This window comes from Carcharodon carcharias, chromosome 18, assembly GCF_017639515.1.
Source record: "Carcharodon carcharias isolate sCarCar2 chromosome 18, sCarCar2.pri, whole genome shotgun sequence".
In the NCBI taxonomy this organism is placed as follows: Eukaryota; Metazoa; Chordata; class Chondrichthyes; order Lamniformes; family Lamnidae; genus Carcharodon; species Carcharodon carcharias.
This window is the reverse complement of record NC_054484.1, coordinates 42613947-42629159: the sequence shown is the minus strand read 5'-3', so window position 1 is coordinate 42629159 and position 15213 is coordinate 42613947.

The following is a 15213-nucleotide window of genomic DNA, read 5'->3' as shown; positions in this document are numbered from 1 at the left end:
TGTATCCCATGTGCATTTGCCTTCTTTATAAGTCTCCCATGTGGGACCTTGTCAAAGGTTTTGCTGAAATCCATATAAACTACATCAACTGCACTACCCTCATCTACACACCTGGTCACCTCCTTAAAAAATTCAATCAAATTTGTTAGGCATGACCTCCCTCTGACAAAGCCATGCTGACTATCCCTGATCAAACCTTGCCTCTCCAAGTGGAGATAGGTAATCTCCTTCAGAACTTTCTCCAATAGTTTCCCTACCACTGACGTGAGACTTACTGGTCTGTAGTTCCCTGGCTTATCTCTACAACCCTTCTTAAATAGCGGAACCACATTAGCTGTTCTCCAGTCCTCTGGCACCTCCCCCATGGACAGAGAGGACTTAAAAATTTGGGTCAGAGACCCTGCGATCTCCTCCCTTGCCTCCCTCAGCAGTCTGGGACACAAATCATCCGGACCTGAAGATTTGTCCACTTTTAAGACTGCCAACACCTCCAATACCTTGTCACTCCCTACATCAATTTTCTTAAGATCCTCACAGTCCCTCTCCCCGAGTTCCATACCTTCATCCTCATTCTCTTGGGTGAAGGTGGATGTGAAGTATTCATTCAACACTCTAGCGATGTCCTCTGGTTCCACCCATAGGTTGCCCCCTTGGTCCCTTATGGGCCCTACTCTTTCCCTGTTTATCCGCTTCCCATTGATATGCTTTTAGAATATCTTGGGATTTTCCCTACTTTTACCAGCCAGAGCTTTCTCATATCCCCTCTTTGCTCTCCTAATTGCTTTCTTAAGCTCCACCTTGCACTTTCTGTACTCCACTAATGCCTCTGCTGATTTGCTCCCCTTGTACTTGCTAAAAGCCTCTCTTTTCCTTCTCATCGTAACCTGAATATCTCTGGGCTTGTTAGTCCTTCCTATCACCCTAGAGGGAACATGTTGAGCCTGTACCCTCCCCATTTCCTTTTTGAACACCCCCCACTGTTCCTCTGTAGATTTCCCCACAAGTAACTGTTCCCAGTCTACCTTGGCCAGATCCTGTCTTATTTTACTAAAATCCACTCTCCCCCAATCCAAAACATTTTTTTGCAACTTGTCGATTTCTTTGTCCATAACAAACTTAAACTGTACTATGTTGTGATCGCTATCACTAAAATGCTCGCCCACCACCACCTCAGCCACCTGTCCGACTTCATTCCCTAGAAATAGGTCCAGTAATGTTGGAACCTCTATATATTGACCTAAAAAGTTCTCCTGTACACATTTCAAAAAATCCACTCCATCCAAGCCCTTAACGTTATGTCTGTCCCAATTAATGTTGGGAAAGTTGAAATCACCTAATATAATTACCCTATTATTGTTTTTACACACAAGAGCTATATCAAACTCCTTCTTGAAAACTTACAATGTTTTGGCCTCAACAACTTTGTGGTAGCGAATTCCACAGGCTCACCACACTGGGTGAAGAAATTTCTCTTCATCTGAGTCCTAAATGATCTACTCCGTATCCTCAGGCTGTGACTCCTGATTCTGGGTGCCCCCACCATCAGGAACATCCTTCCTACATCTACTCTGTCTAGTCCTGTTAAGAGTTTTATAGGTTCCTGAGATCCCCCCTCATTCTTCTGAACTCCAGCAAATATAATCCTAACTGACTCAATCTCTCCTCATAAATCAGTCCCGCCATCCCAGGCATCAGTCTGGTAAACCTTCGCTACACTCCCTCTATAGCAAGAGCATCCTTCCTCAGATAAGGAGACCAAAACTGCACGCAATATTCCAAGTGTGGTCTCACCAAGGCCTTGTATAATTGTAGCAAGACATCCCTGCTCCTGTACTCGAATCCTCTCGCTATGAAGGCCAACATACCATTTGCCTTCTTTACCACCTGCTGCACCTGCATGCTTACCTTCAGCGACTGGTGTACGAGGACACCCAGGTCTCATTGCACATTCCCCTCTCAATTTATAGCCATTCAGATAATAATGCCTTCCTGTTTTTGCTACCAAAGTGGATAACCTCACATCTATCCACATTATATTGCATCTGTCATGCATTTTCCCACTCACTCAGCTTGTCCAAATCACACTGAAGCATCTCTGCATCCTCCTCACAGCTCACCCTCCCACCCAGCTTTATGTCATCTGCAAATTTGGAGATATTACATTTAGCTCCCTCATCTAAATCATTCATATATATATATATATTGTGAATAGCTGGGGTCCCAACACTGATCACTGTGGTCGGCACCCACTAGTCACTGCCTGTCATTCAAAAAAAGACCAGTTTATTCCTACTCTTTGTTTTTATTGCTACTGCGCCCATTACAGGCTACCTGGTCCAGCAAAAGAGAGATGTGTGTCACTGAGTGTGATACAGTGTAATTGGATGATGTGACTTTAATAGCTGTTGATATTACAATCCCTGTAGAGGCTGATATTTTTTAAAAAAAAGAATGCCCACAATACCAATGGTAAGAAAACATTGAACATGATCTGTAACAAACCAACTAAAACAAACATAATTCAAACATTAATTAACAGGCGAAGGGTATTTCGAACAAAAGGTGAATTGCACTTTAAATAGTTGATACAACAAAGTAACAAGTATTTGCATTACTTCGTGCACAAATATGGGACCACATGCAATTTCAATCTTTCCAACTTGGCCTGTTCTGTAAAATTTCTCATTCTCATCCAATTGTTTTGGCTTTTGAGCCGCATTCACCAGCAACCATATTTCACCCTGTCCCCAGACACGGTTACCACTGACAAGGCGCACATCTATGAACTCCCTCGAATGTGGATCATGATAATCCTGAAGGCACAGAATCCCAGACTCCCTTTTCCAGCCCCTTTAAACTGTCTGGTGGGCTCTGACAACACCGACAGCATCAATGAGTTTTGTCCAATTCACAATCCCTGTCTTCTACTGTCTGCTCTTTTAAACTATAAAACACACACAACACAGTATATGCTCTTTCCTCGGAGGCCTGCTTCAAGACCAGGATCTGTTTGAAAACTGCCAAACAGAAAACTCTGTTCAGAGAGAACCTCGTTAGCTTCCTGTTTACACAGTTCAATGTTCTGAATCACCAAACAGAACACACTGCATGACCCAACCCCATGGTAATTACCTTGCCTTTGCTTCTTAACTGTTCAGCCCCATGGCAACCCACGTCACTTGGGCATTTCTTGGAACCAATTAACCCTCTTTCAGAATACTCCCCAGCCCACTTCGGTCTTAAAATGAAAATGCACAAAATGAAAATACATCTCCCAAAGGACATAGGTCATCAGACTTTGAGATTTGAGTGTTCAACTTCCAGTTGTGCTAAGTGTGAGAGGATGAATTGAATCAAGAGGTGAGTTTTGTGCAAATAGGTGAGTGAAGGGGTTTGGTGAATGGAGGATTGTGAGAAGCTAATGGTGCAGTTGGTAGGATATTAGCATACATTCACCTTGACTGCACACATGAGGTCATTAACTTCTTGTGACATTGAATCCTGGTCCTCAGGAATAGATTCGTCATTGACCTCCATGGGCACCTGCTCCCACTGCCCCCTGAGCACTTGTCTGAGGGGTTCCTGGTGCCCTAAGAGAGCATCTCTTCCAGACCACCTTCTGCATCAGTGATCCAAAAACCTGGGGGGACACTACCTCAATAGTTGTACCATTTCTGCTTCCTCCAGGTCTTCAAACCTTGTCCAGAGAGTTTTGGCCCCTTCTGCAGCCAGAATGCACCATTATGAGGAGCAATCTGGCTATAAATAGTGAAGTCTAATTTTTCTCACACAAACTTGGGCTCTTCACCGAGGTGTTTAGCTATTCAGCACTGAGCTGCATGCCACAATTATGGAAATGGGCAGACAGCATGAGGTTTCCATGCTGCCTGTATCACTTTGAATGAGCATCGTGATGCTGACTTTCAATTTTGACAGCTTTTTAGCCCCCCAGGTCTCTTTACTATGAAAAGGATAGAGACACATTGGAGAAGGTACAAAAAAGATTTGTAAGATTGATACCAAGGCTGAAAGATTGTAGCCAACATGAAAGATTGAACAGGCTGGGGCTCAGTTTTCTAGGAGGAAGAAGATTTGAGACAGTGACCTGAGAGAGGGCTTTAAGATTATGAAATAAATTGATAGGGTAGACATTGGGAACGTGTTTCCACTTGTGGGGCAGATCAGAATCAGGGGCCATGATAATCACTAATAAATTCTACAAGGAATTCAGGAAAACCCCAGAGAGTGATTAAGATGCAGAACTCACTACCACAAGTAATTGTGGTGACCAGCCTAGATTCATTTAAGAGGAAGTGTGAAGGGGGAAAAGAATAGAACAGTATGTTAGCGAGGTTAGATGTAGGATGGAAGGAGGCTCATGTGGAGCGTAAACACTGAGTGGCCTGTTTCTGTGCTGTAAATAATACACAACTATGTAATACTTGGAAGTCACTGTTTCTGGTTTAATATAAGGTCTTGGAAAGGATTATGCATCTAACAACACTAAGTTAAGCAAGCCTTATTTTCTTACCCCTGAAATTTGTCTTCTGAATAAGTCTTATTAACCTGCATAGATGTTGCCTCAAAGATCTTCATAATGAGATTAAATATGATCCATGAGTGCATGGTCAGGAAATTTAACTACACCAAGGGTATTGCCACCACATGGCGATTGATTACAGGAGAATAATGGGAAATTATGGTGAGTTTTCTCTTTATTTCAAGATATTCTGAGTATTCTATTACTTAGGAAAGTTCACAGCTATATCCAGATCTGGTCCATGCTGTGTGGGCTTTTGTCTAAAAAGTATTCCTATGACTCCAGGCCCAATGTTTTTTTCACATAACTGAAGTTAGTACCAAAAAAAATGGAGATCTGTTTTGAACTTGAGTACAAGGTTAAATAGTACCCTTCAGGGGTAGTTTTACTCTTCTCATAGTAAAATGTCTGATTTCACAATGTGGTGGGTGTGTATAGAATAGAAGCCATCACTACTGCAGCCTTGGTTTTCATGCTCTGCCTCTGCTGACTCAGTGAAATAAAAAAAAACTGAATCCAGTCCAAGTTAACTGCTATTACTTAACATTCAGCTGGGATTTAAAGCTGTATGGGGACTTTTACATAACTTCCTGCCTACCTTGGTTACTCAGTGGCTAGACATCCATGATTCACCTCAGAAACAAAATGGCTATTGCTCCCTTACTCTAAGTATGACTAAAATAAGGAAGACATGATTATATTTACCCTGAATTAAAATAACTTATTTGCACGGGAACCTAGTGCATCAGCTCGAGATATGTCACCTTCTTCTTGATCGTTTCCCCACTGATTGGGAGATACATCTTTAAGAAAAAGCCATGATAATCTGTATAACCCCACAAGAGAAATCTACAATTTTTCACATCATAGAGACTTCACCTATCATTTTATTAGAAAAAGCAAATGTACCACCACAAAATCGCAGCTTGCTGTGCTTAGGCTACTGAGATGGCAAGCCTAGCTTCCTCATGTTTATAGCATTTTACACATTTTCTACACAAAAGCAGTTGTACTATGATCTTGAGCACTGGCAGGTGAGACGGAGGAGATTAACCAGCTGTCATTAACTGTAAAAATCGGAGCTTCTCGAGTCTTAACACCCATAGCCAGAACGGAGGCTGCATTTCGTTCTGCGTAAAATTTCAGTTTCCATTTTAGGACTGAGGGTGTGCAGTTGTTGGGTAAAAAAGTCTAAATCTTAATTTTGTAAAAACCTAATTTAGTTTGTAGTTGGCATTAAACTGGAAGCTACAGTTTAAATTCTGTAGCTGCCAGCCTTAAGCAAGGTTTTTTCAAGGATTCCTTGAAAGAGTAGCTATATTAAGAACCAGCTGAAACTGGATTCTTTAAGTGACTCAGATAGGCCTTTTTTTTGTGTTAGGAGAATATATAAGTAGCCAACTTAGTGCAACTTAGCACTTGAGTGCGACTTACAATACAGTGCCGGGAGTTGAGCGCTTCAGGGAGTTAAGTGGAGGAAGGGAAAGAGGTGTTTGGTTGCTTTTGTCTAAACCTTTTCAGCCGCCAGGAATTGTATCTTGCTCTGCTACCGGAGAAACTTGTTAATTGGTAAGTATCTGGTAAGTGATTGAAGTTTATTTTATTCCTAAAGGGGTGAGCAGGAGAGGACAAAAAGCACAGATCAAGAGGCCCAACTGCAGTTAGGCCAGTGGTGGAGTGATGACACGAACCACAATGTGACACTAGTGCAGGGAAAGCAGCTGATTGATGAGTATTTCTGGTCTTTAAAGTAAAAGTAAGGTCTTTAGTTTGTGTTGAGATCTCTAATCTTTTTTTCTCTCCTTAAAAATAGATTAAATATAAGGTCGATGTTGGTGCAAAAAAAGTTAATTACAATAAAGTATAAAGAGCGGGGGATTCTTCAAGTGTAAAGAGCAGGGATACTAGAGCAATTAATTAAATAAAATAAAATAGTGATGGCAGGATGGGTGAAGTGTTGCTGCTACAGCAGCATGTGGGAACTGCTGGACACCAAGGTGATCCAGAGTGAACACATCTGTAGTAAGTGTTTGCAGATCGAGGAACTTCAGATCAGAGTTGAGGAGCTGGAGTCCGAGCTGTAGACACTGCACCACATCAGGGTGGGAGAAATTTACTTGGACGCTTTGCTCCAGGAGGCAGTCACATCCCTCAGATGAGGTAGTTCAGATTTGATCTGTGATGAGGGACAGGAGGGTGTGACTGCAGGTGAGGCAGATATGGGGATCTAGGGGGTAGCATTTGAGGAACCTCGGGCCCCGCAATTGTCCAACAGTTATGAGGTTCTTGCACACTGTGTGGATGAGAGTGGGGACTGCAGGGAGGATGAACAAACTGACCACAGCACCGTGGTACAGGGGGCCATTCAAGTGGGGGGAGGAAAAAGGAATGTAGTAATGGTAGTGGACAGTATAATCAGTGGGATAGATACTGTTCTCTGCAGCCGTGAGTGTTAGTCCCAAAGGCTGTATTGCCTGCCCGGCGCCAGGGTTAAGGACATCTCAGGGCTGGAGGGGAGCTTGGAGTGGGAGGGGAGGGATCCAGTTGTTGTCATCCACGTTTGTACCAACGACATTGTTAGGACTAGAAAGGAGGTTCTGCTGAAAGAATTTGAACAGTTAGGAGCTAAATTAAAAAGCAGAACCTCCAAGTTAATAATCTCAGGATTACTATCTGAGCCGGGGCAAACTGGCATAAGGTCAATAAAGTCAAAGAATTAAGTGCGTGGCTCAAAGATTGGTTTGTGAGGAATGGATTTCAGTTCATGGGGCACTGGCACCTGTACTGGGGCAGAAGGGAGCTGTTCTGGTGGGATGGGCTTCGCTTGAACCATGCTGGGACCAGTGTCCTAGCAAATTGAATAACTAGAGCTGCAGAGAGGGCTTTAAACTAAATGAGGGAGGGAGGGGGGGCATTCTGGAGAAGGGATACATAGGCTTACAAAGCAAAAGGATATGGCAGCCTTGCAGGGCAGCTATTTAGGTAATGACACCCAGTGACAGGAAGGGACAGTGTATACAAACGTTAAAAAAAGGCAGCAGCAAATTGTGTCAAAATGGGAAAAAATTGTAACAAGGCAAAATTAATGGCTCTTCACTTAAATGCACATAGTATTCAGAACAAAATAAATGAATGAATGGTACAAATAGAGGTTAATGGGTATGATCTTATAGCCGTTATGGAGGCATGGTTACCAAGAGATCAAAGCTGGGAACTAAATACTCAGGGGTATGTGACTTTTCTAAATTACAGGCAGGAAGGAAAGGGTGGTTGGGTAGCTTTGTTGGTACGAGATGGAATAAGTACGACAACAAGAAATGATCTTGGATCAGAAGATGTGGAATCCATGTGGGTGGAGGTAAGAAATAACAAAAGAAAGACGACACTGGTGGGAGTAGTCTATAAGCCCCCTAACAGTAGCTATACTGTAGGATAGAGACTAAATCATGAGATAATGAGGGCATTTAAAAAAAGGCAGTACATTAATCATGGGTGACTTTAATCTTCATGTAGATTGGGAAAATCAAATTGGCAGAGGTAGCCACGAGCAAGAATTCATAGAATTCAAGTATTCGGGATAGTTTTCCAGACAATATATGTTGTGGATTCAACCAGGGATCAGGCTAATTTGGATCTGGTAATGTGCAATGAGGCAGGTTTAATACATGATCTTAGAGTAAAAGATACCCCAGGAAACAGTGACTATAATGTGGTAGAATTTAACATTCAGCTTGAGAATGAGAAACTTGGGTCAGAAACAACTGTGCTAAACTTAAATAAGGGTAATTACAAAGGAAAGAGGGCAGAGTTGGCTGGTGTAGACTGGTATATGAGTTTAGCAGAAAAGACGGTTGATGAACAATGAAAAAAGTTCATGACTCACAACAAAGATTTATCCCAGGGAGCAAGAAGGATTCTAAGAAGGGGATAAACCAACCATGGTTAACCAAGAAAGTTAAGGATAGTATCAAATTGAAAAAAAATAAACACACAATGTGGCAAAGATTAGTGGTAAACCAGAAGATTGGGAAAGTTTTATATTATTTGCTAGTTTGCCCTCAGTTTATCTTCTCCCTCATTTTTTTTGAGTTTTCCAATCCTCTGGGACTTTTCCAGAAGCTAAGGGATTCTTGGGTGATTACTACCAGTGCATCTACTATCTCTGTAGCTACTTCCTTTAATATCCTAGGATGCAACCCATCAGGTCCAGAGGACTTATCGGCCTTTAGCCCCATTAGTTTCCCTAGTACTTTTTTTGCTAGTGATAGTTATTGTATTTATCCACCCCCCCAACCCCTCTCTTTTGTCCCTTGATTATTTACTGCTTTTGGAATGTTATTAGTGCCTTCTACCATGAAGACTGATGCAAAGTATTTACTCAACTCCTCTTATTTACAATATATATTAATTACTTGGAAGAGGGAAGTGAATGTACCAAGTTTGCAGATAACACAAAAGTAGGCAGGAAGGCAAGTGGTGAGGATGACAGTCTACAGAGGGACATAGACAGGTTAACTGAGTGGGCAAAAACTTGGCAGATGGAATATAATGGGGGAAAATGTAAGGTTATGCACTTTGGAAAGAAGAATAGAGGACCTGAATATTATTTAAATGGAGAAAGGCTGCAGGAAGGTGCAGCACAGAGGGATTTGGGGGGTTCTCGCACATGAATCACAAAAAGCTAGCATACAAGTTCTGCGGGTAATAGGGAAGGTGTTAGCCTTTATTTCACAGGGAATGGAGTATAAAAATAGGGAAGTCTTGCTAAAACTATACAAGGCACTAGTTACACCATACCTAGAATACTGTGAAGAGCTTTGGTCCCTTTATCTAAGTAAAAATATACTGGCATTGGAAGCAGCCCAGAGAAGGTTCACTAGGTTGATCCTGGGGATGGAGGGATTTTATGAGAGGTTGAGTCGGTTGGACCTTTACTCATTGGAATTTAGAAGAATGAGAGGTGACCATATTGAAACAAGTAAGATTTTTAGGGGGCTTGATAGGGTAGATGCTGAGAGGTTGTTTCCCCTTGTGGGACTCTAGGACCAGAGGGCATAATAACAGAGTAAGGTGTTGCCCATTTAAAATAGGGATGAGGAGGAATTTCTTCTCTCAGAGCATAGTGATTCTGAGGAATTCTTGACCGCATAGGGCTGTAGAGGCTGGGTTGTTAAATATATCTGAGGCTGAGATCAGTAAGGGAATCAAGGGTTATGGAGAAAAGGCAGGAAAGTGGAATTGAGGATTATCAGATCAGCAATGATCTAATTGAATGATGGAGAGGACTTGATGGGCTGAATGGCCTACTTTAGCTCCTACATCTTATGGTCTCAAATCCTCAAGATACTGGACTCAATAGAATGGTTACAGCATGAAAAGAGACCATTCAGCCTGTTATGTCTGTGCTGGCCTTCTGAAGGAGCAATTCACCTAATACCACTTCCTTCCCTTTTCACCATTGCCCTATGTTTTCCTTTTTTAGACAATGATCCAAATTTCTTTTGAAAGCCTTAATTGAATTTACCTCCACCACTCTCAGGCAGTGCATTCCCAATCCTAATCAGTCACTGCGTGGAAAAGTTTATCCTCACATCACAATTGCTTCTTTTGCCAATTACCTTAAATCTATGCCCTCTAGTTCTAAAACAGTTTTGCCCTATCTACTCTGTCCAGATCCCTCTTGATTTTGAGTATCTCTATCAAATCTCCTCTCCAAGGAGAGCAGTCCTAACTTATGAACGTACAAATTAGGATGAGTAGGGCCATTCAGCACCTTGAGCCTGCTGTCATTCAATAAGATCACGGCTGATCTGATAGTGGCCTCAACTCCACGTTCCAGCTAGTCCTGATAGCTTTTGACTTCTTTGTTAGTCAAGGATCTATCTACCTTGGCCTTAAAAATATTCAATGACCCTACCTCCCCTGCTCTCCGTGGAAGAATCCCAAAGATTCACGATCCTCAGAAAATATTTCTCCTCATCTCAGCCTTTAATGGGAGACCCCTTGTCCCTTAGTTCTAGTCTCTCCCACAAGGGGAAAACTCCTTTCAGCATCCACCCTGTCAAGACCTCTCAAGGTTTTATGTTTCAATAAGATCACCTCTTATTCTTCTAAACTTCAATGGATACAGGCCCAGCCCTGTCTAATCTTCCCTCGTTAGATAACTGGGATGAGGGGGCGGTGGGTTGTGTTATCAGCCAGGTGAGTGAACTTCTCCAATCTATGTAACCAAAGTTCCTCAACCCTGGAACCATTCTTGTGTATATTTCTGCATCCTTGCTACTACTTTCACAGCCTTCCTAAAATGTGATGCACAGAACTGGATGGGGATATTCCAGTTGAGGCCAAACCAGTGTTTTAGGTTTAGCATTACATCCTAGCTTTTGCACTCTATGCCCCAAGCCCAGGATGACATATGCTTTATTAACCACTCTCCTCCAGTCTGAAAAATAACCGTCCATCTGTATGCTGAGTGCCAGGAAACAAATTTCATATCCATGTTGCTATTCTCTTATAATTCAGGAGTTCTAACTTTGCTTAAGTCTATTGAGCAGCATTTTATCAACTGCCTTTTGGAAGTCCCTGCACATCACAACAATAGCATTATCCTCATCAACACTCATTACCTCATTTAAGAAACTCAAGCAAGTTAATTATACATGATTTTCCCTTAACAAATCTATGCTGGCTTTCCTTAATTAACCTACATTTGCCCAAATGACTACTAATTTTGACCTGAATTTCCCACCGAGGTTAAGCTGACTGTTGTTGCTGAGTTTATCTTTACACCCTCTTCTGAGCAAGAGTGTAACATTTGCAATTCTCCAGTTCTCTGGCACCACTGAGTCCAAGGAAGATTGGAAAATTATGGCCAGCACCTCTGCAATTTCCACTTTCACTTCCTTCCGTATCTTTGGATGCATGTCATTCTTTCCTGGTACTTTGTCAACTTTTAAGTACAGATAGCCCATCCAATACTAGCTCCTCTCAATTTTAAACCCACGTGTCTGAACTCTTCTATTACCATGACCTGGACATCACCATCTTCCTTAGTAAAGACAGATGCATTAAATGAATACTTTGCCTCAGCCTCCATGCATAAATCCTCTTTTTGATTGCTAACCTGCCACAGTGCTCCTCTCTGAACACCCTTTTACTATTTACATGCCTACAGGAGACTTTTGAATTCCCTTTTTCTTCTCATACTCTTGGTCTGGTTCTCAAATGTATTATCCACTTTACATGTCTTAAGCATGCTTCTTCATCTTAATCTCCATCTATTCTGTCGTCCATGGAGCTCTGGATTTTTTTGCCCCTCCTTTCCCCTTGAACACTCTCTTCCCTCAAGGCAGCCCATTTTTTAACCTTCTAATCTTTGATTCTGATTTATCTGGGCCAGATCCATTATAACCCCATTGAAGCTGGCTTTCCCCCAGTTAATAATTCTTACTCTGGATTGCTCCCCGTTCTTTTCCACAGCCAACATAAACCTTGTGATACAACAAATACTGTCCCCTAAAATGTTCCGCTACTGATAATTAATCTACTTGGCCCACCTCATTCCCAACAACTAAGACCAGCAGTGCCTACTAAGAATTTTGCCATGTCTTGTTTTTGCTTTTGGTTCACTTAATTTAAAGTCTTTCTCTATCCATGCAGAGGACATCATGGGTATTGCTCCAGACCAAAGGCCTCCCACCTCCCACTTCTCTTTTACAGGCACTGCTAAAATCACCTTTGTACCTTTCAGCCAAATCTTCCAGTTATTCTGGGTATATCCTGAAGGACACAGGACTCTAGCTTCTTTTTTCCATGGACAGCTTTTTCAAACTAGTGTCCCCCCACACTCTCCACCCTCCCCTTCCTTCCCTACACCTATCACTCTGGTTATCACCCACTCTTTCACCCAGCCTCTCCAAGTTCATCACTTTGATGAGACATATCTTTTGTTCCCTTGATCACCCATTCACTCAAATATTTTGTCCGGCTTCCTTTGCTCAGGTACTATCCCTCGCCTATATTAGAATCAATATGTCAAGGGAATCTTATCCAACTACTACCCGATCTCTTCAGTTGCCAACTTACTCATAGTATGGCCAAATGACTGACAAATTTTGTGACTACATTCATGGTATGTTATACTTTTCTGAAGTGAGAGAACACCACTCTCCACTTTCTCACTTCTGTTGCCCAGCTCCAGAGGGCTACCATTCTCTAGTTCCACTATGTACAACAGAGCGAAGACAAAAATAATTTATTTTCCTGCCCTTGTAGCCATCCCTGGAGTTCAATGATCTGTCCGTAGTTCCTTCTTCATATACACACTGCCTCTTAGTGCAAGAACAGGGTCAATTTCAATAGACAAGAACATTCATCCGATTACTCCATCACTTTCTGCGACCACCTCTCTTGACTGCCTGACCTTAAGCTGCAAATAACAGAAATTAGCCTCCCCTTTAATTATTTTTGAAATATGAACAACACTGGCAGTACAGTATTTATTGCTTATCCCTAGTTCACCTCAAAGGAGAGTTTGGGACTGGAGTCACATGTAGGCCAGGCCTGACCATGAAGGACATGATTGAACCAGCTGGATTTTATGACAATCTGCAAAAAAAAAAAATCATGGTAACTTTCTGGTGCTAACCCAATTCATAATTGAATTTCAAATTTGGAATGGTGAGATTTGGCCTCATTCTTCTTGATGTTTGGAAATTCATTTTATAGCTCCTGCAATAACTTTCACTTTTCCACCGCACCCCCACCCCCCCAAACTTCTGGCTGCAAGCTCTGGCTGAATCAGGCCATGCAAAAACTTCACATCCTGTTCAAAACAACACTGAGTTTCAAACCCCACATTTTATCCATAAGAGAACATATGCATAAAAGCAAATTACCGTGAATGCTGGAAATGTGAAATAATGGGAAAATGCTGGCAATATTTAGTAGGCCTGACTGTATCTGTGCAGAGAATTCGATGATCTTTTGTCAGAATTGGAAAAGATTTGAGATGTACCAGCTTTTAAGCAAGTACAGATTCAGGACAAGATGTAAATTCTGTGATAGGCAAGATTGATTAAATGGCAAAGAAGGATGATGTTACAAAGTAAAAAGGCTGGGGCCGGGGATGGTGGTGGAGGTAATGAGATAAGGTAAGAAACAAAAGATCGGTTCAGAGTTTTCATTGGTATCAGAAACATTACCAGCACCTGCTGTGGAAAAAAAAGGGCTTATGATCGGAAATTGTTAACCCCAATGTCGAGTCCAGAAAGTTGCAAAATATCGAATCGAAAGATTATTCCTTGAGCTTCATTGGAACAATGTGAGGTTGGGACACAGATCAGAGTGGGGGTGGGACAGAGAAATAAAATGAAAAGCGACGAAAAGCTCAGCGTCACACCTGCAGATATGCTATGCAAAGCAATCCCTCAATCTGCATTTGTTCTCCCCAATGTAAGAGACTGCACTGTGATCAGTGAACACAGTATATCAATTTGAAAGTAAAAGTAAATTGCTGTTTCACTAGGAAAGTGCTTTTGGGGCCTTGGGTGGAGGGAAAGGAGGTGGTGAAAGGGCAAGTGTTGCATCTCCTGTGCTTGCATGAAGTGTTGCAGATGATGGAAGAGTGGACCAGGATGTTGCATCAGATACAGTCCCTTCAGAATGTCAAAAGGAGAGAGGAAGATGTGATGGTATTATGCTAGTGAATGAAATGTTGCATATGGAGGCTGGTGGCCTGGAAGGAGAGGGCAACAGGACCTCGACCTCTGGAAGTAAGAGAAAAAGGTGAGTGCAGAAGTGCCAGAAATAGAGTGCGCATGGTTACATGGTGACATCTTCATATTGAAAGGTGGTATCATCGAACAAATGCGATAAAGAAACAGAATCAGAGAATGGAAGAGAGTGCTTATAGCAAGTGGGGTAGGAGGAAGTGTAATCAAAAACGTACAGCAGATAATGGTTGGCAGCCTAACTCCGGAAAAATTAAGAAATCAGCTATATAAAAGGCAAGCGAGGGGTGAAAATTAGAACGAGCTGAAGTTTTCCAATTTGGGATGAAAGCAGGGAGCAGCACCAATACAATCAACCTATTGGAAAAAGTAGTGAGGAAGGTGACCTGAGTAGCATTAGAACAAAGAATGCCCCATATATCCCATGAAAAGGATTCATATGTGTTTGCAGAGAGATACTTTTTATTTGGAGTAAAGGAGAAGTTATTCACTCTAAGAACAAGTTCAGCCAGGTGGAGGAGGACAGTGGTGGATGGGGACAGGCTGGGCTTTGTTCAAGAAATCAGAGGGCCTACATGCCATCCTTATGGGGAATGGAGATGTAAACCGGCTGGATGCCTCTGGTGAAAAGGAAATGGTTTAGGCCAGGATGCTGAAAACTCTCCTTCACAATGCCTATTTCACTCCACAGCACTCCCTTCCATGGCTTTGGCCACTTCCTGACTGCATTTTTCCTATTTCCATAAATGACAATGTATCCAAAACTAAGCCACCATTATCTTGTCCAGCCAGCCCATCACTTTCATCCATAATGATCTATACAGTTTCACATCACCTTACTGCAATCTACTATTACAAGCATTTGCAGCCTCAAGTCTTCTCCATCCCACCCCATCACCTCACCTAACCCCAAACATAAGGCCTCATTCTTGCCTTATGTGC